We start from the raw sequence: 25,803 nt of genomic DNA, 5'->3' as shown, positions 1-25,803 counted from the left end.
ACCACCTCAAAAAGAAACCCCATATTCACCAGCAGTCACTCCCCATCCCCCAACCTCATAACCTATCCACTTGGCAAACCATAGTCTACTTTCTGTTTCAATGGATTTGCATATTCTGAATATTTCATGAAACAGAATCATCAATATGCAGTCTTTTTGTTGGCTTCTTTCACTCACACAGTGTTTTCAAGATTCATTCATCTTGTAGCATGTATCCGTACTTCACTATTTTTATTGACAAATAATATTCTATTGTATGGATGCACTACATTTTGTTTATCCATTTATCTGTGCATGTGCATTTGGTTTGTTTCCACTTTTAAGCTATTGTGAATAATGCTTCTATAAACATTGTGTACAGGTGGAGTTGGGGGGAGGGTAATTCTTATGAAACTTTACTTCAACTTAAGACCCACAGAATATTAGAAGACACTGTTTCAAACACTATCAGAACCACAGTGACAAAACCAACTGGTTCACAAAGAGGAGAGTGTGGATATGAGTTTTGTTTTGCTTTTAACTGAGAAAATTGTAGAGTCACATGTAGTTGTAAGAAATAATAGAGACCCCTTATATACTTGCCCATTTTCCTCCAATGACAACATCTGGAAAAACTATCCAGCTATCAACATTGATATCATACACTAATCATATTCAGATTTACTCAGTTTTGTTTATGCTCTTGTGTGTGTGTGTGTGTGTGTGTGTAAATCTATACAATTTATCACCTATTAGATATATGTATCCACCACTACAATCCAGACAGTGAAAAGTCCTGCACCACATAGATTCCTCTTGTTGTCTTTAACCGCACTTACCTTCCTTACCTTCCCTTTGCCCCGTTTGCCATACAGTATTCCTTTATTATGATTTCATTGTCAATGCAATCAGTAGTGAAGACCCATCTCTCCTTTTGATATTAGTAATTTGTGTCTTCTCTGTCTTTTTTCTTTGTTGGCCTGGCAGAGGTTTATCATCTTTTTTTGATGACTTCAATGAACAAACTTCGGTCTTATTGATTTTTCTCTATTGTTTTCCCTTTTTTAATGCCCTTGATTTCTTTTCCAATTTTTATGATTTTCTTTTTCTGCTTGCTTTAGATTTACTCTGTTCTCTGGTTTAATAACTCAAATTATTTACAAATTTCTCTTGAAACTTCTTTTACCCATGGATTATTTGGAAGTGTCTTGTTTAATTTTCAAATATTTGAGGATTTCTCCAGCCATCTTTCTGTTATTTATTTCTATTTTAATCCCACTGTGGTCAGAGAACATACTTTGTATGATTTCTAATTTTTTTAATTTGTTCAAGTGTGCTTGTGGCCCAGAGTGTGATATATCTTGATGAATGTTCCATGTGAGCTTGAAAAGAATGTATCTTCCGCTATTGATGGATGAAGTATTCCATAAATGTCAATTCGATAATGTCGATTGATAGTGCTTTGCAGATCATTTATATCCTTACTGATTTTCTGCCTGCTTTATCAATTACTGATAGAGAGTTGAACTCCCCAACTACAATACTGAATTCATCTATTTCTCCTCTCAGTTCTATCTGTTTTTACTTCATGTATTTTAATGTTTATGTACATACACATTTAGAACTATGTCATCTGGGAAAACAGACCTCTGTATCATTATGTAATGCCCCTTATTATCCCTGATAATTTTCCTTGTTCTAAATTTTACTGCCTGACATTAATATAGTGACTCCAGCTTTCTGCTGATTAATGTTAATATGGCATATATTTTTCCATCCTTTTCTTCTAACCCCATCTGAGTCTTTATATTTAAAGTGCTGGTAATTAGGTCTTGCTTTTTGGGTTTTTTTTTTAATCTACTCTGATGACCTCTGTCCTTGAATTGCTTTGCTTAGACCATGCTCATCTAAAGTTATTAGTGATATAGTTGTCTTAATATCTACATTTTTTACTTTTTTTGTTTTGTTGTCTTTTTTAATCTCTTTTTTGCCCCCCCCCCCATTTTTTTTTGGTCACACCCTGGCATACAGAAGTTCTCAGGCCAGGGAATGAACCCAAGCCACAGCTGGGGAAAGACTGGATCCTTAACCCACTGCACATAGTGGGACCTCCCACTCTGGTTGTAATTGAACATTTTATATGATTCCATTTTAATCTTCTCTCCTCTCTTAGACTATTGTTTAAAATTCTTTTAAAACTAGTGGTTAGCCTATAGTTTACACTATACAAAAAATTAATTTCTTGCACATATGACAAGTCAGTCACAGATCAGTTTGGGAAGCTGCAGGTTGGCTGTTGCTCTGCCCCATTTTTCTCATTCTGGGACTAAGGCTCAAGGATGAGTCCCTATATGGTCCATGCTGGTCTCACCATAAAGGCAAAGTAGGAAGGAACAGGAATAAATCATATATTAGCTCACAGAATTTCTGTTCAAACATGGAATGCATACATAGCCAAGTCTAACATAAATGGGGAGGAAATTTTTCCTTCTCTCATAGGATGGCACTCCAACTCATCAGGAAACCAATGGAGATATAGAATCCTTTTACAAGGCAGGAAGAGAATAATGGGAACAATGACTATTCTACAATCCTTGTTGGATAATTCTAACATCTCCAACATCTCAGTATTGGCATCTATTGATTGCCTTTTTTCATTCGGTATGAGATCTTCCTATTATTGGTATGGACATTTTGTATATTATAATATGAGACTCTGGACCTAGTAGAGGTTCTGGCTTCCCCACTAGGCTTCTTCCAGCAGTGGTGGTTAAAGTCTTGATTCACAATGACACCACTCCTGAAGCTGGAGGGGGTGGGGTAAGGTGATCTTACTACCCAGTGGGGTCAAAGTCCAGGTTCCCCATGTGGTTTCACAGACACTGCAGTGGGAGGGTGGGTGTTACTGCCCATCCCTGTGGAAATGGCAGTCCTGGCTCTGGCACCACTCAGTTTAGGACAGAACAACCTCATACAGTCTGCCCAGGGTAAAGCCTAGGCTCCCCACTCTGGCAGGAAGATGGATTTTTCTGTGGTGCTTGGTTTCAGTAGAGGGGTTATTTTCTAAAAGTTTCCGTGTTCCCTGACTTTTATAAAAGTTTCCCTGGTCCTGTAGCAGAGAGATCAGGCTTCATTCGGGGATTTTTGTCAGTATTTATTGCTATTTCCAGGTTGCTGGCTTCTCTGGCATTCAGTTTGGGGTGTATGAGAAAGAAAAGTAACCCAGGGAACATACCATGTGTCCTTCCTTAGGTCCCCAGGTCCTTGGCTGGCCTGCCTTCTCTCCACCTTTCAGAGTATACTTCTTTATTTCATATTTAATGTTGGGATTTTTAGCTGTGCTCATTGGGAAGAATAGGGAAAAGTTTGTCTACTCTACTTTCACTAAAGTCAAAGCCCCTGGAGGAGGTTTATTGTTCTATGTTGAGTCTGTTTTTTGTCTTTCGATGAATTGTTTGTTTATAATAAGAATGCATTGTTTTTATAATTAACTAAAGCATATGCATGCAATTGTTCTCCTCCCCCTATTCCCTAAATACATTTTGTTCATCAAGATCCTTAAGATTTTTCTACTGTCTGTAGCCCCAGTACATGGTATCCTTCTGGGAAGCAAAAGTAGAGCTCTCCTCTCTATGGTTTTTGCTCTTTGGAACTAAAGACATCCAAAGATTTTCCTTTTCATTTTCAATTACAGACTTCAAAATTAAGCATTTTAATTAAAAGTCAGCCTTGCTTAACAAATGCGACCCACGGCTGGAGTAAACAGCTCCCACAGCAGTGGCAAACCTCTTTTACTTCTCTAATAACTCTGTCAACATCTGCCTTCACCATGGCTTCACCTGCATGGCCTTGTGAAACACAGACCCCCCCCCCATCCAAGCCTTCATAACTTCAGGGCATTCTGGATTATAAACTGCCAGACTCATTTAAGAAAACAGATGAACCTAATGCTTAGCCACAACTCCAGCAATGGAAAATCATGGCGGGTGTGTGTTCAGTAGCAAATCAATAATATCATTGCTAATACATTGTGAATAAGATATGGGATTTGCCCTTAGAAAGTCTGCAGATTAACAAACAGGAGACCCCAGATTAAAATCTCAACAATGGGGCTCTAGGTTTAAGGCATACCTAAGCCAAAATGGCACCCCAAGCAGAGAGGACTGAAGAAACATGCTACTCCCAAATAAGACCCCTTGAGTATAGAGACTAAATCATATACATGAACTATCTTCTAAGGCACCTAGCAATGAGCCCTAACATCTGCAAGAGGCTCAGTAACTTTCCCTTATCTCATTTGACAAGAAAGTTCTATTCATTTGTCTAGAGTTGGCCATCATGTTCTATTTGTACAAAGATATACAGTGGGAGGCAGGGGAGCCTTTTGGAAAGAGCCTCGGCAAACACTAACAACTGGAGAGCACCAGGGAATTTTATACTTGCCACTTCTTACACAAGGATGTGTGAGAACTGGGTGTTGAGGGTGCAGAGTATAAAGCAGGGGTACTTATGCTCTTGTCATGTAAGCTTTTTCCAATTAAACATAAGGTAATAAGCAATTTAAGCCAAACACAATGTCTGGGAAGACCAAACTAGTCTCCAAATTCTGAATGAGTGAGCGACAAGCTAGCCAACTAAATAAGCGGCCATAGGGTTTGGAAAGCTCTTGGCTGAGGGTCCCCAAGTGCCTATTCTGCATATTCAGCAGCTGCTCTTTTACAATAAAACACTAGCACATAAAGTAAACCAGGAATTAAATTGGGGTTATTTTCGCAGGATCCCTGCCAGTGTCCCATGCTGCACTTAATTCAGTAAACCAAGGTGGAGGTGTGAAATGAGGTAAAGTACCTGTTTGCCTTGTTGTACATGCTGGATTATAACACCAAGAGTCACTTAGTAGCTCAGGCCAATTTTCATTCTCCAAGTCAGTATCTAACAGGGAGCATGGTTCAGGATCCTTACTGATTCTTGTGGAGGTTTCCACTGCTTCATTGGCTTCCTTCAGTCCTTGGCTTCTCCATTGATCAAAGGTTTCCTAGCAAGTTGATGGTACTGATGATGAAGATTGAGGTGGAGAGGTTGGGCTTGGTAATGTTCGTGAAGCTGGTGATACTGGTGGAGCTAGTGATGCTGGTGACTCCTCAGTTGCAAAAAGGCGACCAGGATGGCAATCTGTGGAAGAAGTGCAGAATGTCACAATGCGCAGAGCTGCATCTTGACCAGAGGGAGGCACTCCTGTTTGGAGTGGTTACCTAACTATATATTGTTGGTGCTATCTGTAGAGCATCTGTACCTACAACGAGTATGGGATCTAACAGTGAGCTATAGGCAAAATAGTGCTGTACAGCAGAAATTGACAAGAACATTGTAAATCAAATGTAATAAAATAAAATAAAATACAATACACTACAGATGGATTGATTCCTAATAATAATAACAACAGTAATGGCACTGACCCACCTCACAATATTTATAGGGCTCAAGATGAATAGTGGGTTCATCTCTGCAAAATAAAGCTAGTGCCCTGTAGATTTCTAGTACCTTCTTGTTGCTTGCTGTGCTCACCACTCAAGGAAATCTACAGCTGATATGACCATTACTGCCAATGTTGCCTTAAGCCTATTCACACTGCACCAAGGCAGGCTAAATCTGGGCATCCAGTCATGATGCTGTATAAAAATGTGTCCTGTCATCATATACAGAGTAAATATACATGTTTTTATTTTTGGCTCTGCATCCAGTGTTGGTACAATAGGACATGGTATCTTTTACACCTACAAATTGTATAGAGTTATCATACAATTTTCTTTAATTTGAAGTAATATGCCTTTTCCCTCAACCACCCAGTAGGTTTTATTAGTGATGAATGCTATAATTTCACCAATATTATATGTGCCTTTTTGTTTTGTTTTGTTTTAATTAGCACTTTCTCTCTTAGTGTTTGGCGTGCTACCACTAGTCATTTTTATTTCTGTGAGTTGTTGCAGTATTGATCCTCTAGTTGATTTACCATTACTTCTGTATTTATGGTTTAATGACCTTTGCTGCTTCCCATATTGCTTTAGTCCAAGATTTCATATCAAATTGTTAGTAAGCACTCTGAGCTTTTGCTTAAGCAAGTCATCATACATTTAAATTGACCCAGCTACAGTTGCACGATAAGTGGAAGTTCCACATTAAGCCCTGTTCTTTGGCCTAATTTTGTATTATTTTTTCTGTGAAGTGAGTTTCCTGGTTAGATGCTGTGATGGTTGAAATACCATAGCAGGCAATCTAGATTTCCAATGCCCATATGGTGAATTTTTTTATCACTTTTCCTGCAGAATTAGGGTAATCCTACTCATGACCACATGTCTACAATGGTGCCTGCACATATAGTTTGTTCTCTGATATAGGCAAGGGTCCTATATAATCAATTTGCATAATTTGGAAAGGTCAAGCTTTGACCTTATCTGAAGTATTAATTAATGACTTCCAAGCCTTAACCTGTCAGAAATGATCTCACATTTCTTAGTTTGAAATTAGACATATTTAGTAGGTACATACATGTTTCTTTTCTCTAACCATGTTCTGTTGCCATGTATACAAAACAAGCACGATCATTTTGGTGATGTGCACACATAAAAGTTCTGTCAATTACCATAGCTATCCTTTCCTGTTTTATCTCCCATTGTTCCTTTGGTCTGTGCATAAGTATATTTTGAATAGATTCCTTTTTACCCACAAATCATTGTGGTTTTTGAGATAATTCTTAATTATCCTGTGCTTCTAGTGCCTGTGAATACTATAAATAATATTGTTCTGTCTTATGGGAAGTGCGGCTTTTAGAATGACCTTTATCACTTGTTCTGTAGCTTCCACATGTAGTAGTGAAGGTGTTTGTCCCCTATCATAAATCATAGTCAATAACCCTAATTCCATTACTGTATTGGTAGCTTCCCCTTCTGTTTCTCATTGAGAATTTTTAAGAAATAACACATCACATAGAAGCCTTCTAAATCTCTAGGCAGCTGCTACTCACAAGCCAGGATCTTTGTCAATTAGTATAACTTCCTCCAAATACTCTGAGGTGTTGATTAAACAGCATCAGTGGTAATGGGTTTGCATTCTCTGCTCCTGTGAGAATCAGGCTGGACCCACCTTTGCACCGTAAATCTAATAGCCACTGGGTTTCTGTGTCCACATCAGTTTGTTGGAATTCCATTCTCATTTTTGTCATTTCTCATCTAGTGTAAGTTTTCTGTTTAGTAACTCCAATTGGTTCCATAGTATCATTTTTTTGTAGTTTTGTCTATTTCCAGGGGTCCAGCTTCTAGTAGGATAAAATTATCAGAGTCACACCTATTATATTAATCTTTGTCATTGAGATATGGATTAGGGCCCTTAGGCGCAAAAGGAACTGCCTTCCTTCCCATTTTAGAGCTACAGCCTTTCCTTCCTGTCTGTCTTCATCTATATTGCTTAATTGCTCCCAACAGTGCCATAATTTCTTCCTTATTTGCTCTTTTTAAGGTAAAATATAACTCACTATGCTGGGTGATCAGGCCAACATCTGGAATTTCCTTAATTTCAAGTTTTGTCCAAACTAAGTCTTCTGTATGTGCCCAAGGATCCTCAGCAGTAAACATATAATCCAACCCCCCCCCCCCAAACCACCTCTTGAGTAGGTTAAGGAGTGAGGCACATCTGCTGTGCTATTGTCCTCTGGCCTTTCACAACAATATTTGAAATGTTTTATCATAGAGATGCTTAATAGAGCAAACCAAATCATTTATCATATGGTAAAGCAATATTAAAATAAGAATTGTAGGAGTTATCTCAGTGGCATAGTTGGTTAAGAATCAGACTGCAACAACTCAGGTTGCTGTGGAGGTATGTGTTCAATATCCAGCCCAGAGCAGTGAGTTAAAGGATTCAGTGTTGCCACAGTTGCAGCGTAGGTCACTGCTGGCTCAGTTCATTCCCTACCCCAGGATCTTCCATATGCCATGGGTGTGGCTGTAAAACTGAAATAATTGATTAATTAATTAAAATATGAATTGTGGTCAAGGTTAATGTTAGCATCCAAACAGCTGTATCAGTTTCTCTATTCACAGGCTGTTTATAATTTCAGTAGGATGCCATGTATGGTAAATAGTATATTAAGTTTAAGTTTGTCAAGCCAGGAATGGGCTTTACCAAATTTTGGTCAATTATAAATTTAACAGAATTAATCAATCTGTATTTCAAATTTGACATGGAGTATGGTATATCCCACAGCACTGACCAATATTAATTATTACTGCCGTGGGTCAGATCCTGCCAACTATGTCAACTGTTTTGTCTAGCAGCAAATTATACTCAGAGACTGAGATTGTCTTTGACAATAACTGATTTAACACAGGTTCATTGAAGAAATTATAATAAATTCAGTCTTGGAAGAGAACATGATGGAAGATAGTATGAGAAAAGAATATATATATATATGTATATATATACACACATATATATGTATGACTGGGTCATTATTCTGTACAGTGTACAGAATAGTACAACAGTGTAAATCAACTATATAAATAATTTCATAAGCCACGAGCGTAAAGGATAATATCTCTTAATAAACCAATAAAAACAAAACATACTCCAAATCAATAATAGATTAATCACATTACTGTTCCAAGCCACAGGGAGATAAAAGAAATAAAGTACAAATTTGGTTGAGATGTACTTTTCTCCAAATTAGTTCTCAAAAGAGCAGCTTAATCAAGCAAGGGCTGACACCCAGCTGCCGGTACAAAGCGAAACTCCCTTGTTGTTAGGGCACGTTTCTAGGGAACAAAGGCGCAGGTGTTGCCTGGCAGGTGATCTCCTTCATGGGGCCAAGGCCTGAAGACTCACCTTGCCCAGGCAGAAGCCAGTGCCCCAAGATCTGCGGAGGGTTATTAGATCAACGAAGAGTGGTCTTGCCCAGAGCCAACACTCTCAGTAACGCCTCATCAATCCTTGGTATTTAAAGCTAGCGCAGTCGCTCCTCCACACGTTCCTATCACAAGCCCCCTACAGTACCCATGGGCAGCTTAGCAGAGTGCTAACTGACACAGCTTCCTCCATGTAAACAACTTCACCCAGAACATAACAACTTCGTTCTTATATCAAGACAAGTGGATTGGAAACCATATCAAGCCAACAGTGAGCGTTCTTCCTATCTAAAGGCAAGAGGAGAGGGAGGTGGAATGGCCAGAGTCTAACGCCAAGAGCCGACAGCACCCAGCATTCTCCAGCCGCCTTGCATTCAAAACATCTCCAGCCCCACAGCTCCTTGGCTCTCGAGTTCCAGGAGATTAAAGTCAGATTCCTGTAGACATCCAGGTCCAAAGAACAGGCAGGTGACAATCCTTGAGTCTGGCCTGTTCTCTGCGCAGGTGGCCAAAGACAGCTTCCCGCCTGCACACGTGCACTGTGCTCCCTGGGACCTGCCAAGGCCAGAACCCACACCTTCACATCTGGGCGTCCCCCTGGAGCAATACCATCCCCGCACCTGTGCCCATCCCATTCTTGTCTGGAGAGGATGGACATCTAGAATCAAGTTCCTCATTGTCCCCATCCTATTGCAGGTCCCGGGCTCCAGAGGCCAGGTTCACAGATGAGCTCCTTAGTGGTTTCTTTGTCTGGTTCCCTTAGTTGCTTCTGGTTCCCGTGATACCAGGAAGGGCCTGGAAATCATGGTCAGATCTTCGTCTTTGCCATTTCTACTGTTTCCTGGGATTCATCTGGTCATCTCTTCCCACTGCCTTGCTCTCTCCAGCCAGACCCCCACTTTGCTGCATCCAGGCTAAGAGTCAGGAAGCCTCTTCCAGAACTTTGGGGTGTAACCAGCGAAGCCTCTATGGATCCTCAGAATGTATTTCCTTTAAGTACAGGTTGTCAGATGACAGTTTTCCCTGTGCAAAATTCAGTGTGTGTAAAATCTGCACCCTATTAAACTGAAGAGGCTGCTGGGATGGATACAAGAGAAATAAGAGAAACGGGGGTGGAGGGGTGGCAATTCATGGACATGGTCACTACTGTTGGCTTCCATTTCAAGTCCTATTTTTCAGCTTTCATTGTGTGTGACATTAACTCTTCCAGAATGCTTTCTTTCACCTGGGAATTCTGCTTATCAAGCATGTATTTTAAAACAGAATGATTGGAAGAAATCCAACTTCATTGCATAGAGTTTACTTTATGAGTGGAATATTTCTTTCCTGCATCCACTTTTACCTAGTTTATTATAAAAGAAAGTCAGTACCATACAGTGGTCTTCAACACAATATAGGAAAGGATTTACTTTATTTTTTTCTAATAAAGGTACTGAGGCTGAAAGTGTATACATAACAAATAGGATTGGCCATTACCTAGAATTGATATCTCTTTCTGTAAGAGGTTTCCTTAGCTACTCCGGTTTATTCACAGGGAGGACTTGAAAAGGTGTCATCCACTTTTACTAGGAAGAATGCAAACTTTTTCCTGTTATGTCCCCTGAAAGCTCTGGGCTCATCTTTCCAGAGCCTGGGTCTTGGCTATCTCAGAGCACTCAGGCCCTGGTCAACACAATGCAGTTTCCAGCCATGGAGCCTGAAATGTCCCTGCACTGGTCCCAGCAACCACAGATCTTCAGCAGTAGATGTCCTGAAATTCCTGTCTGTACAGTATGCTTGGAAGCACTGGTGTTCTAGAAGCATTTTTACATTCTTAAATTAAGTTCATTTATCCCAGAAATACTTGACAATCTGATTTTTTAAAAAGAGATGAAAAATTGGGATCTCATCATTTTAATTTACATTTTCTTAATGACTATAAAGAGGATGAGAATTTTTCATAAGATTAGTGGCCATTTGTAATCCTGCTGGAAACCCTTGTGCATGTTTTAAATGCATTCATTGACTTTTTCCTATCATTTTAAGATCTTTAGGGGGACTGTGTCCCAATGCAACAGGATATCTTATGGTAGAGGACATAGTAGGGAAAATAATGGCCCCCACAGATGCCCAGGCCCTACTCCCTGGAACCAGTGATAGATTAGGTTATGTGGGAAAGAAGAATTAAGGTTGCCAATGGAGCTAATATTCCTAATCAGCTGACCTCAGAGTACAAAGAACATCCTGGATTATCTGGCTGGACCCAGTGTAATTTCAAGGGTCCTTAGAAGTGGAAGAGATGCAGAGAGAGAGTCAGGGAGATGGCAGTATGAGAAAGACATGGACAAACATTGCTGGCTTTGAAGATGAAGGAAGGAAGAGGCCACCAGTCAGGGAATACAGGAGGTCCTTAGAAGGCGGGAAGCCAAGAAAACAGACTCTCCCCTACAGCTGCCATGTCCTACTTCTGAATTCCAGAACTGTGAGAGAATACCTTTGTGTTGTTTTAAGCCACAAAAGTTATGGTGATTTGTTACAGCAGTGATGGGAAACTAATAGAGGAGATTTTGTGAGTGAATTCTACTTTTCAGACTTGACCTATCTCCAGCATATCAGGGCTGCCTTGCTGGCCAGTGTTCTAAGCAGATCATGCGATGACTCTGGCAGCCTCACCTTCCATACTGCTCAAGACCATCCAAGAGGCTCCCCTGAGGGCCATGCTTCCAAGCACAGTGTCCTTCAGGTGAGGTGCTTACCCGGGAACTTTGTGAGAGACAGAGGAATTGAATAGTTACACATGTGGATCTCGTGTTGTAATGCCAGGGTTTAAGTTCCAGCCATGTCATTTTACAAGCAACTGAATTGACAAGTAGAGAATGTTAAACCTATCAATGACAGAGCAGGTATTCTTTTAAAATACTAATGGTATACTATAAGATTTTATCATTTATTGAGTAGTAAAGCAAGATTCAGCATATTTTAAAAAACCGAAATCGTTCAGACCATATAGGAATTAAGAATAGATGACAAAAATAAAATGACAAGAAAATCCCCCGCCACTTCAGAATTAAACAATTCTAGATAACTCATGAGTCAAAGAAAATTGGAATTGGAAAGTGGAATTGGAAAATATTCAGAACTAAAAGAAATAAATAATATCATACTAAAATGTGTGGATACAGCATTGAAGTGCTCAGAAGAAAATACATAACCTTATATATAGCCTTACTTATACATATCAAAAAAGAAATAAAAAGATAAAAATTAATTACCTATCTAAACATCTATCTCAACATTCTAGAAAAACAGCAGTAAACTAAATCAAATCAAATGATATAATAAATAAGATATAATAATATATATAACAAAATAAGGTATAAGAATAAAATAAAAATAGGAAATATAAAGATATATGATATAATAAAATATGATATAATAAAAGATATAAATATAAGATATAATAAAAATATGTAATTTCATATAATATAATAAAAATAAGAATAGGAAACAAGAGAGTTCCTGCCATGGTACAGTGGGTTAAGAATCTTACTGCAGTGGCTTAAGTCGCTGTGGAGGTGCAGGTTATATCCCCAACCGAGTGCAGTGAGTTAAAGGATCCAGTGTTGCCACAGCTGCAGCACAGGTTGCAGTTGTAACTTGGATTCAGTCCCTGGCCTGGGAATGTACACATGACGTAGGTGGGCCTTAAAAAAAAACAAAAAAAAAAAACAAAGAATTGTAAATCAACCGTACTTCACTTTAAAATAAATAAATAAAGGGAGAGGGAGTGGGATGGAATGGGAGTCTAGGGTTAATAGATGCAAACTATTACCTTTGGAGTGAATAACCAATGAGATCTTGCTATATGCCACAGGGAACCATATCTAGTCACTTGTGATGGAACATGATGGAGGATAATGTGAGAAAAAGAATGTACATATGCATGTGTATGTGTGTGGTGTACGTGCATCGGGGGGGTGTGACTGGGTCACTTTGCTGTATAGTGGAAAATTGACAGAACACTGTAAACCAACTATAATGGAAAAAATTAAAATCATTAAAAAATTAATTAATTAATTAAAATAAAGGAAAAACCAAAAAAAAGAATAGGAAACAAGGAAATTAAGATAGTCAAGGTAGGAGTTCCCATCATGGCTCAGTGGTTAATGAATCCAACTAGGAACCATGAGGTCACGGGTTCCCTCTGTGGCCTTGCTCAGTGGGTTAAGGATCCAGCGTTGCCGTGAGCTATGGTGTAGGTCGCAGATGCGGCTCCGATCTGGCTCAGATCTGGCGTTGCTGTGGCTGTGGCATAGGTCGACGGCTACAGCTCCAATTAGACCCCTGGCCTGGGAACCTCCATATCCCCCCCCAACCCCCGTGGCCCTGGAAAAGACAAAAAAAAAGATACTCGGATAGTTCCATTTTCTGTGGGTGTATCATATTAAATTATTTTAAATTTCTTTACAAAATAGAAATAGAAAATTATGGTAATGTATATATAAGAAAGCATGAGAATGTGATTCTGTTTGCTGGCTACTACGTGTGGGTCGAGGGGTACCAAAATCGAAGATGAGAAAACTGGTGAATTAGAGATATTGAAATTTCACCTTCTAGGATGGCTAACTAAATCCTGACTACTTATCATGCAAATTTGGAAATATATAACTCGAACAATGTTTTCCAAAGCAAGATATTTATATAAGGGGAAACCTCATCTTTGTGTCTTACTTTGACTCTATTAATTGATATAAAGTGGAAATTTGGGGATCCCAAGACAGAGACTGATCAATGGCTTCTCTGTTCAGTGAAAGAATAGCATTGTTCAGATAGTGTTTTCGCTGTAACAATTTCTCTGCTCAAGATGTCATTCCTCTGAGTGTTGGGACAGTCAAGGACAACAATTAGGCAAAACCAGTATGGAGTAGAGCCAGAGGGGTTTGCCTGTCACAAATACACAAATTCTCTAGATGTGACCCAGTGACTGCTCCAAAAGAGATGGTGGTCTGACCCCTCTATGTTCTTTTTTGTGACAGAAACCAAAGGCCTTGATGACGTTCAATTTTATCTGTCATTTGAAATGAGTGTGGAGGTAGTTCAGTGCTCTTGGGATTAACACCTATACAAGAGTGAAGGCAAGAGGCTTGGATGGAGGATGAAATGGGGCTGTAGCGCAGTCACAACCAAGGCCTCAGCCAGTCCCACGGGGAGCTCTGCTGCTGAGAGAGCTATGTGGAGTTGGGCAATGGGGACAAGCCTTGATAGCCCACATGATTAGTCATGGGGACAGGCTTCCCCTAGGAGGGGCTGCATCCTGGCCAGGGGACTGCCAGATGTCAGCTTTAGCCGTTTCCAGCCACAGGGGGAATAGAGCTTCCGTCCTGAACAGGAAATGCCCACAACGTCCACTACACCTTAATAAGGAAATTTTGGTAGGAACATCCATAGCAACTTCTGTGTCACCTTTGGGACATGGAAATCAAACACTTTTATACTGCATGGTATAAATATTAAACAGCAAGTATTTAGCAGCTGTATCAACTTAGGCCTGTTACTTTTGCTCTCCATACCTCCATTTCCTTACATGTAAAATTAAGACAATAATACCCTCTTCCTCACAGGACGGCTTTGAAGAATAAAATAAGTTCATACACTTAAGGCACTTTAAAAATCCTCTTTACTATTTTCCTGAACTACGTGGGCCTTTCAAAAAATGCTTCTAAACATTCAAATGCTTATCCTTATATGTACATTAGTTTTGAGCAAGGGAATCCCAGAACTTGGTGTACTTCTTCACTATACACCATAATTAACTTGGCTTTCACCTCAAAAGAAAGCAAGCTCTGGAGTTCCTGTCACAGCTCAGCAGAAATGAATCTGACTAGTACCCATGAGGATGCAGGTTCAATCCTGGCCTCACTCAGTGGGTTAAGGATCCAATGTTGCCATGAACTGTGGCGTAGGTGGCAGACGCAGCTCGGAACTGACGTTGCTGTGGCTGTGGTGTAGGCCAGCGGCTACAGCTCCGATTAGACCCCTAGCCTGGGAACTGCCATATGCTGCAGGTGAGGCCCTAAAAAGACAAAAAAAAAAAAAAGGCAAGATCTGGAGTGATAAAGTCTGCAGGTCTCCTTCAGAGCTGCCAGAGCACCTGGAACAGCATGACCCTTCCCAGGATGTCCACAGGGGCCAGCAGGCCTGAGTGGGGAGTCTGGTCTGTGGGCCCGAGACCCCAGAGACTACAAATGCCCTGCAGACAGTGGGTCTTGGGCAGGGCTTCTTAAATCTGCCCGGGTCCCAAGCACAACTTCAGACTCACTCTCATTGGAGTGTGGTTCACCTCCAAATGTATCTAGAGGTGGTAATGAATAAAACACCAATTTTTAAATTTGTAACTCCTTTTTTTTTTTTTTTCATTATGAAGTTTCCCAATCAAAATATGCTGAATATACAACTACTTGTCATGGGTAGTCCTATACAATTTGCAGGGAATACACTTTGCAGGGAATAAAAACATACAAAAGAGTACTCCCTTGAAAAGTTTGAGGGTCACCAGTATAGGGAAAAGGATGGATTTGGAAGTCAGATAGACTTGAGGGAAAAAAAATCACACTTCTCCACCACTTGCCAGTAATGTGATTTGGGGCAAGCTGCTTCACCACAATTAGGCTCAGTCTTCTTACTGAGGAAATGAAAACAGTTGCCATACAATTAAGTGAGAGAATTCCCACAGGGTCCCTGGAACATGGCAGATGCTCAGCCAAGATCCTCAGCAATACTACCACTGATATTTTTATAGCCTCTTAAGCCAATTGCTAATCTCTGCATTCTATTCTACTATCTTTGGAATTTCTTCTGCAAATGATGTGACAGGTAGAAAATGCCATCTCCCGTGCTGAACCACAGTCTGCAGCTGCTCCTAAACTGCTCATCTCTCAGCCTCTCCACAAGCCCATCTTACAATGGACTGCCCATGTTGCCAGTTTGGAAAGAGGAATCGCTCCCTGATTTTTGTTCTCAGACATAAAACATCTCTGATTCTTTATCCCCATGGTGGGAAGAGGAATTTACTTTACTGATAGCGTGAAACCATTTTTTCTCCCTTTAAGAGTTTCCCTTTTTAGCCAGATGGAGAGAGAGAAAAAAGTTGGCAGGAAATATTTAAATAGCAATTAAGTTTCAGAGAAGGACTTTCATTGCTAAAAGCTGCCCCAGGCAAAAGCAGAGAGCAAGTTAATTTTCTGGGATTTATGGTGCTGTAGAAAACCTATAGATGCATGTCCTGACTGAATAGATTAATTTTATTTCAGAAAGATATGGTGCATGGCTGGGGAGCTGAAGGCTCACTCCCTCGATGAAACAGAAGGGTGGCTCTTTCTGGGATTCCGCTCTCTGCAGCTTCGTGTCATCTATCTCTGCCAGTCGGGGAGATGAAGCTACCCTGGGAGAAATGAGACAAAATAGACTGATGATTATTTTTATTCTTCCCTCCCCCATGCTGCACTCAACAACACTTGAACTGAAAGACCTTCCATGACTTCTATGTCTTAATAAAATAGTTGATTCTGGGAGCCTAGCAGGTTAAGGACCCAGCATTGGCTTGGGTCACTGCAGTGGCACAGGTTCAGCCTCTGGCCCAGTAACTTCCACATGCCTCAGGCACAGAAAAAAAAAAGAGTTGATTCATTGATTATGTTTATATAATCTCTGTGGATATACATAACCTCCAGATGTGGTTGGGGTCTAGTCCAATATTTGTAGTTTCTGAACCTACAGACTTGGAGAATTCATTTAAATTTTCTGAGCTTAATTCCTCTTTTGCATCATCTGAGGAATAATATCCCACCAATCATTCTCCCTGAGTTTCTTAGTGCAGTAATTCCCACAAATATTTCTTAGACAAAACTGAGCAACACATTTGCAAAAGTAAACACCACCTGTGATGGGAGGCTGCGAAGGTGGTCCTCATGACCCCACCTCTTGATATTCATGTCTTTGTGTGCTACCCTCCCCTTGAGGGTAGACTGGACCTAATGAGCTACTTCTAACAAAAAGAATAAGGTGGGTATATAGTTTCCTAGTGCTGTGGTAACAAAGTGCAACAAATGGATGGCTTAAAACTATAGAAGTGGGAGTTCCCATTGTGGCTCAGCCGGTTAAGGACCATCCATGAGGATGCAGGTTTGATCCCTGGCCTCGCTCGGTGGGTTAAGGATCCAGAAGTGGCACAAGCTGCAGCGTAGGTCGCAGATGCATCTTGGATCTGGTGTTTCTATGGCTGTGGTATAGGCCTCAACTCTAGCTCCAATTCAACCCCTAGCCTGGAAACTTCCATATGCCACAGGCAGGGCCATAAAAAGCAAAATAAGTAAATAAATAAAACACAGCATTGTGATTACAGCCAATAATAGTGTATTATAAACTTCAAAATCTCATAAAGATTACATCTTAATTATTCTCACCACAAAAAAGTAATAATTATCATGTGAGGTGATGGAGGTGTTAGCTAACCTCCATCATATTGCAATACATACATGTATCAAATCTATGTTTGCTGCATGTCAATTATAACTCAAAAACAAAAATAGCTGTCCATACATTACATGCCCTAGTCTTCTAGGTAATATACAAATTCCTTAGCACTTATTTGGCTCCTGTCCCTGTTGTCACCCTCCCACTCTGGCCACAGGGAGTTCCCAGGGGGCCATAATGGGGTGGCGCTCTCTCTCAGCTCACAGTGGATGCCTGATCCAAGCTGAGCAATCTCAGGATTCCATGGGGTCTGGGGATGGCATTCAGGAGAAGCCTCAGAGATAGAGGTGGTGGCAGGTAGAGTGAGGGGTGGGCTCACTACTTGGCTGTGGGAAAGGGAAGGCAGAATTCCCCCTTTTACCCTTTGAGCCCCCCATTTGTTGGAGGGATGAGGCACAGAATATTTTTCTCCACTGCCCTTCACTGACCCCTAACACCCTTCATGTGCCCTCCATTATTTTTTGAGCCCCCCATTTGTTGGAGGGATGAGGCACAGAATATTTTTCTCCACTGCCCTTCACTGACCCCTAACACCCTTCATGTGCCCTCCATTATTTCTCACTATTTGGACCCAAGAAAGGTGTGTTTCTTTATTAAAAGCCTCAAACTCCCATTGAACACATTTGGGAAAACCTGGTGTGTTCCAGGAACATGTTTTTGGGTGAAATAGACCTGGTTTGGGTCTCGGCCCATCACAGGTGGGCTAGAGGCCTGTGGGGGAGGTGACTTAATTGAACCTTGTTCCACCATCTCTGGATTATTATTGTTATTATCTCTAGGTATATTATAATAGCACCTACGTGGCTGATACAATTTCTTGATAAATTTAGCAAACATTCACTGGGCATCCTTTCCCTTTGCTATCACATTTGGTCTTCCAAGCCTCTATTAATCCACCCAAAATATATTGACTCACAGACTTTGAAAACAAACTTATGTTTACCCAAGAGGACAGATAGTGGGTTGGAGGGATAGACTGGGGGTCTGAGATTGGCATATGCACACTGTGGTATATGGAAGGATTGGCCAGCCAAGACCTGCTGAATAGCACAGAGAACTCTACCCAGCATTCTGTGATCATCTATGTGGGAAAAGAATCTGAAAGAGAATGGATGTGTGTACATGTATAACTGAATCACTCTGTAGTATAGCAGAAATTATCATAATATTTTAAATCAACTATACTTCAATAAAACTTTTAAAAATGGAGAAAAAAAAAAAAGGCACTGAACATTTGCTATGTGGCTAAACACTGCTCCAGGCACTGGGCCATGACAATGATCAAAGCCTAATAAGATCTTATCCTCATTGAGCCAATTTCCTAAGGAAAAAGTCACAATAGACAAATTTTAATGAAAAAGAAAAAGATCTAGTAATGATCAGTGCTTTGAAAAAAATAAGAGTCACTGGGGTGGAAAGAAGGCTTTCTAACAATGTCCCATGAATATACCTGCCAGCTGAGTGGCAAGAGGGGGAAGCCATATTTGCAGCAACATGAATGGACCTAGAGATTATCACACTAAGTGAAGTGAGACAGTGAAAGACAAGCATCGTATGCTATCACTTATATGTGGAATCTTAAAAAGGATACAAATGAACTTATTTGCGTAACAGAAACAGACTCACAGACTTTGAAAGTAAACTTATGGTTACCAAAGGCGGCAGGCTATGGGAGGAAAGGAGAGATGGACGGTAGTTTGGGATTGTCCTATGCACACTGAGGTATATGGAATGATTAGTCAATGGAGACTTAATGCATAGAACAGAGAACTCTACCCAGTATTCTGTGATAATCTATATAGGAAAAGAATCTAAAAAAAAAAGGTGTGTATATATGTGTAACTGAACCACTTTGCTGTACAGCAGTAATTACCACAATATAAATCAAGTATGCTTCAATAAAACTTTATAAAATAAAAATAAAAATCTTTTAAAATTTAAAAAAAAACATTCTGTGTGGAAAAAAAAATTTTTTGTAGCAAAAGAATCTCTAAATGATACTAAGTGATATATTTTGGGGGAAAGAAATCTGCAATACAGATGACAGAAACAAGATTAATTTCTACATATAGAAGAGTGGCTCAAAACTGACTTTAACAGTAGGAGTTCCCGTTGTGGCTCAGCAGTAACGAACCTGACTAGTATCTATGAGGACACAGATTCGACCCCTGGCCTCGCTCAGTGGGTTAAGGATCCACTGTTGCCATGAGCTGCAGTGTAGTAACAGACACAGCAAGGATCTGGCTTTGCCATGGCTGTGGTATAGGCCAGCAGCTCCAGATCCAATTTGACCCTTAACCTGGGAACTTCCATAAGCTGTGGGTGTGGCCCTAAACAGCAAAAACAAAACAAGACAAAAAGAACTGACTTTAAGAGGAAAAAAAATTTAAATGGAAACTGCAAAGGATAAGAGTAAGTAATACAGAAGAACAAATGCAAATTGCTTACAAACATACGAAAAGATGCTTAAACTCATCAGAAGTCGTGAAAATGCCAAATAATTATGGTAAATCATGTATGGCCAAACTAGTAAAAGTTAAAACAACTTACTGTTGGTGGAAATGGGGGGGGATTATTTTAATATGGCGAGTTCCCATTGTGGCTTAGTGGGTTAAGTACCCGACTAGCATCCATGAGGACACAGGTTCAATCCCTGGCCTCACTCAGTAGGTTAAGGATCCAGCATTGCTGCGAGCTGTGGTGTAAGTCTCAGACTCAGCTGAGATCTGGCATTCCTGTGGCTGTGGCAGGTTGTGGCTCAGATTCAACACGTAGCCTGAGAACTTCTATATACCTCAGGTGTGGCCCTAAAAAGAAAAAATACACATTTTAATATGGTGGAAATGTAAAGCTTGATAGCCTTTTTGGAAAGTAACCTGAAAACATCCTTTAAAATTAAAAATACACATCTAACCTGAAACCCAGTAATAATCCCTCTTTTAGGACTCCATCCATAGGAATAAGAGCCCCAAGATGAAAGGATAGATTTATAAGGATGTTTATTGTAGCGCATATCACAGGGCAAAAAATCAGAAACCAGGTGAGTGTTCTCCAAGGAGAGGCCAAGTTTGAATAAATTATGTTACAGCTACACCATCTGTCTGAAAATAAGGACCTAAGAACTCTCCCTGGGCCAGAAGTTTCCCTGAGATATTTTTGAGAGATTCAGAAAAGCTAGCATGATATGATTCTATTTTGCCAAACATTGAAATGCGTGTATATGTGCTATGTGTGTGCATGCATATGCATGTATACATAGACATTTTTATATGTATACCACTCTTTTTCAATAGATTCAACTATAGCGGTGTAACTATGAAGTATTCACTTCAGTTTTCCATTTGTAATTATTGTCATCACTCTCTTTTCCATCCTTTAACTTCTCGCACAGATTCATGTTTTTCTAATCAATGCATTTGAACAAGTCTAGAGCAGGTCATTTGACCACAGTAATGTTGAGTCTAATGACAATCTCTTCTCTAACGCCCCTTGAAGCCTGTGGTGGTTTGCTCCTCAGTGATGAACAAGCTATGGGCCTAGCAGAGCCACCTCCTTCAGCACCCTCTTTGGGTTAAGCCCCTCCATGGTGGGTGGAAATGAGACGGGAGCATCCCCTGTCATTGCAGATGCCCTGACCTTGCCCTGGTTGGTTGTGGTCCGTGGCTGCTGGTAGCCTCAGCCTCATGGATGCGCTGGTCCTGTGGAAGTAGTAAGTGCATTCAGGGCTGGTCTGCCTGGCCCCCAGACTTCACTGCCAGCAGTCACACAAGGCCCTGTGCTCAGAAAGTTTAATGGTCTGCTGTAGCCTCTTGAATTTCTTAATATTTTACCAAAGGGCCTGGAATTTTCACTTGGTGCTGGCGTTGTCCCGAAACCACAGTAGTGGGTTGCTATCCCCCCCGGGTTGTGCTCAGCTGGCCTGCACCTGAGCTGAACAGCCCACAGCCCCTGCTGCCCCTCATCCTTTCTTCCTCACACTCCCCTCTCTGCCTTCTCTAGTTCTCTAGGGTCCTAGGGACTCAGAGTGGGTGATCCCATTCTTTTTTTTTAATTATATTTTTTTAATTGAAGTATAGTTAATTTACAGTGTTGCATTAGTGTCAGGTGTACAGCAAAGTGATTAGGTAGATAGATAGATAGATAGATAGATAGATAGATAGATAGATAGATAGATAGATATAGAGATGCATAGTCTTTTTCTGATTCTTTTTTGCTATAGGTTATTACAAGATATTGAGTATAGCTCCCAGTGCTATATAATAGGTCCTTGTTGTTTACATATCTTATGTATGGTATTGTGTATATGTTAATTCCCATCTCTGAATTTATCTTCCCCCACCATCGTTGCTATCTCTTTTGGTAACCATAAGCTTGTTTTCTATTCCTGTGAGTCTATTTCTGTTTTGGAAATGAGTAATTTGTATCACTTGTTTAGATTCCACAAATAAGTGATATCATGTTATGTTTGTCTTTCTCTGCCTGACTTACTTCACTTAATATGATAATCTCCCTCATTCTCTTCTTTTCAGACTTTCCCCCTGCAGGTCTTTCCTTCACTACCCAACATGGGCATGAGCCCCACTCCAGTGTTCCCAAGAATCAGGGGACATATGCCAAGCCCCACCTCCCAAGGTCCTTAATGTCCCCAGGTCCCTTGGAGGAGGAGAAAAGCCCAATGGGAACAAGACCCTAGCACTCTGCTTGCAGGCTCTCTAGCCTCTGCACCTGATTTCCCTGAGCCCCTTTCACTCTCCAGTTCAGAGAGAGAAGGGACACTCCCTCCCAGGGAGGAAAGGAGAAGCAAACAAGGAAAAAGAAGGATGTATTTTAAAACACCACAAAGATGATGGGATATCATATAATAAAAATAATGTCTGTATAGGAAGACATATGTAGAATAATTTTTTTAAAGAAACTCTAAATCCACGTAGGAGTTCATCTTTATGTCTTTAATGAAGTTTTTATTTTAGAATAGTCTTAGGTTTACAGGAAGTTACAAAGGGAAGATGGAGTCCCCACACCCAGTTTCCCCTATGTTACCATCTTGCATTCCTATGGTATGCTGGTCACAGCTTTTGAAACAGTGGTGCTACATTATTACTGACTAAAGCCCATCCTTTACTCAGATTTCCTTTTTTTCCAATGAATGGCTTTTCTGCCCCATCAAGGATCCCACATTACATCGTCATTATGTCTCCTGAGGTTGCTATTGACTGTGACAGTTTCTCAGACCCTCCTTGTTTTTTGATGACCTTGACAGTTTTGACGACTATTGGTCAGGTCCTTTCAAGATAACACCATGTCAACATGACTTACCACCGTTGACACTATCTCCTTCTAGATTAAGCTAAACTTGGGCTCCTACTAATGTCTTCAACTATAACCTTATTATAATCCTCCTTGTGTTACCCCCTTGCTTTTTGTAAACTCCCATTCAAACAATGAGAAGCCTGACATCATCATCTACTTACTGTCCTTTTACTTAATTGTTCACTTCCAGGATATGTGCATAGTGGTGTCAAAATTGTTAATCCGAAGCCCTGTGGGAAACAGGATTTTCAACTATAGTACAAATCCCCTATCCTTTCATTATATGTAAAATATATATAATAAGTGTGTGTGTACATATACACACATTACATATATAAATAATGTATATAATCTCTATAGAGGTCAGTAGCAACATATATGAAAATTAAATACAGACACATACTCTTTGGTCTAGAAATTATAATTTCAGAAGTTTATTCTGCAGATGTCTTACAGGTATATAGGAAGATACACATACAGCTTAATAATTACAGCTTAGTTTGTAATAACAAACAATACAATAATCAATAATACAACAATCTAGAAGTTCCTGTCATGGTGCAGTGGAAACGAATCCGACTAGGAACCATGAGGTTGTGGGTTCGATCCCTGGCCTCGCGCAGTGGATTAAGGATCTGGCGTTGCCATGAGCTGTGGTGTAGGTCGCAGATGCGGCCCAGATCTGGCATTGCTGTGGATGTGGCATAGGCCGGCAGCTATAGCTCTGATTTGACCCATAGCCTAGGAACCTCCATGTGCCACAGGTGTGGCCCTAAAAAGCAAAAATAATAATAATAATAATAATACAATCTAACATACACCTGTCTGAGATTGGTGAGACAAATTATGACAGATCCAAACATGGTAACTCTAAACGAAAAAGTAAAAAGAATGAGGCAGTTCAGTGTATCCCAATTTCCAAGATCTATTTTAGAAAAGGGAAAAGTCTGTATAAAGTGTGCTACCATTTGGTTAAGGAACGAGATGTATTTGGGGGAGAGGTGCTTATTTATACAAAAAAACATACCCCAGAGGCTACCAAGACATATCCCAGTGATTGCCAGCAGCTGTGTGCAGGGGTGCAAGGAAATCTGCATTTGCCACAGATGCTTTCGCTGCATTTGAATATGCTACCATGTTCATTTATAACTTATTGTACAATATTTTAAGATTTTTTAAATATCTTGTCATATGCCCACTGGCCATTCAGATGTCTTATTTGAAGAAATGTCTATTTAGGTCTTCTGCCATTTTTCAATTGGGTTGTTTGGTTTTTTGTTTGTTTGTTTTGAGTTGTATATGAGTTTTATGTATATTTTAGAGATTAAACCCTTGGTTACATTGTTCACAACTATTTTCTCCCATTCTGTAGGTTGTAAGTCAGAAAGAGACAACTACCACATGAAAGCACTTACATGTAGAATCTAAAATATGGCACAAATGTGGGAGTTCCTGTTGTGGATCAGCGGGTTAAGAACTTGACATAGTGTCCATGAGGATGCAGATTTGATCCCTGGCTTCGCTTAGTGAGTCAAGGATCCAGTGCTGCAGCAAGCCGTGGTGTAGGTCACAGATGCCGCTCCAATCCAGTGTTGCTGTGGCTGTGATGTAGGCCTGGAGCTGCAGCTCCAATTCAGCCTCCATCCTGGGAACTTCCATGTGCCACAGGCGTGGCCATAAAAAGAAAAAATAAATAAAATAAAATATGGCACAAAGAACCTATCTACAAAACATAAACAGACTCATAGACATAGAGAACAGACTTGTGGTTGCTGGGGTGGTGGGGGGCAGAGGGGAGTGGGATGGACTGGGAGTTTGGGGTCAGTAGAGGCAAACTAATACATTTAGAATGGATAGACAATAAGATCCTACTATACAGCACAGGAAACTATATTCAATTTCCTCGGATAGACCATGATGGAAGATAATGTTTTTTAAAAATGTACATATATATTACAGTCACTTTGCTGTACAATAGAAATTGCCACAACACTGTAAATCAACTATACTGTAATTAAAAAAAATTTAAGATTTAAAATAGCATGGCAACCCTTCCTGAAGGCAGCACCCCAGAGGTGTGTTCAGAAAGGACAGGGTGGTCTGAGTCCAGCAACAGCACACAGATGGGACAGTGGAAAACACAGCCTCACACTCACTCCCACCCTCCCTCAAGTCCCCTACGTTATTTTCAGTAACGGAGGCAGCTTCACATTAGTAATTTAGTAATTTGGCTCACATTAGCATTTGAGAGCCCTGCTCTTGTATTCCCTACCCCATATAGCAATAGTTGCTGATCACTGTGGACTCAGTTCTTGCAAAGTCTCTGGGCCTCAGTTCCTTTTCCTTTTCTACTGCTGCTGCTACAAGAGCAGAGCCAGGGTCCTTCCTTCCCCAGCCTGTTTCTGGCTTCTCCTCCCCTCCAGCCAGGTCAGCACATGGAAGGTGACACAACCTTCAGGGCTAGGCCAGACCCCCCGCTTCACTGGCCACATACCCTGTGGCCTCCCCACACAGTATAAATTCCTCATCCTGACACTCAAGGCCCTGTCCCTGGGCTGTCCCTGCTTCTCCAAGGGGTGTGGCACCCCTTCCCTCCAGATGCTCTGCCCTGAGTGGGCTGGAAACTCCAGGCCCCCACACAGCCATGGGATGGCCCATGTCTACTTCCTTCCTTTGTTATCTTTTCCCCAGTCTTTCTGTAAGGAATCGTGAAGCTAGTCTAAGATTCCAAGAGGTTGTAAAGTTGCTCTCTATTGAGGATTTGGTTTGGCCTGTTTAAGCAAGATCACAGCACAATTAGTAGTCACAGCTTATTTGTGGTCAGTAACCCCTTACACCATTTCTGTAATCCTCTTGTCAACTAAAAGAATATGCACAACTTAAAAGTTGAGAGTTAAATTTTATTGGGAGCAAAATGAGGACCAAAGCCCAGGAGGCAGCATTTCAGAGGGCTCTGAAATACCGCTACAAAAAGGTAAGCAGGAGGGTCAGTATATATGTGATTTTGGTGAAGGGGGAGGCACATGCAACCAAGCACATTTTATAGACGGTTGCTAATAGTCAAAAGGAGCAGATGCCACCATGAAGGATTTTAGTGCTTTTCTAG

The sequence above is a fragment of the Phacochoerus africanus genome, chromosome 3 (assembly GCF_016906955.1).
Source record: "Phacochoerus africanus isolate WHEZ1 chromosome 3, ROS_Pafr_v1, whole genome shotgun sequence".
Taxonomy (NCBI): Eukaryota; Metazoa; Chordata; class Mammalia; order Artiodactyla; family Suidae; genus Phacochoerus; species Phacochoerus africanus.
This window is presented reverse-complemented; position numbering follows the sequence as displayed.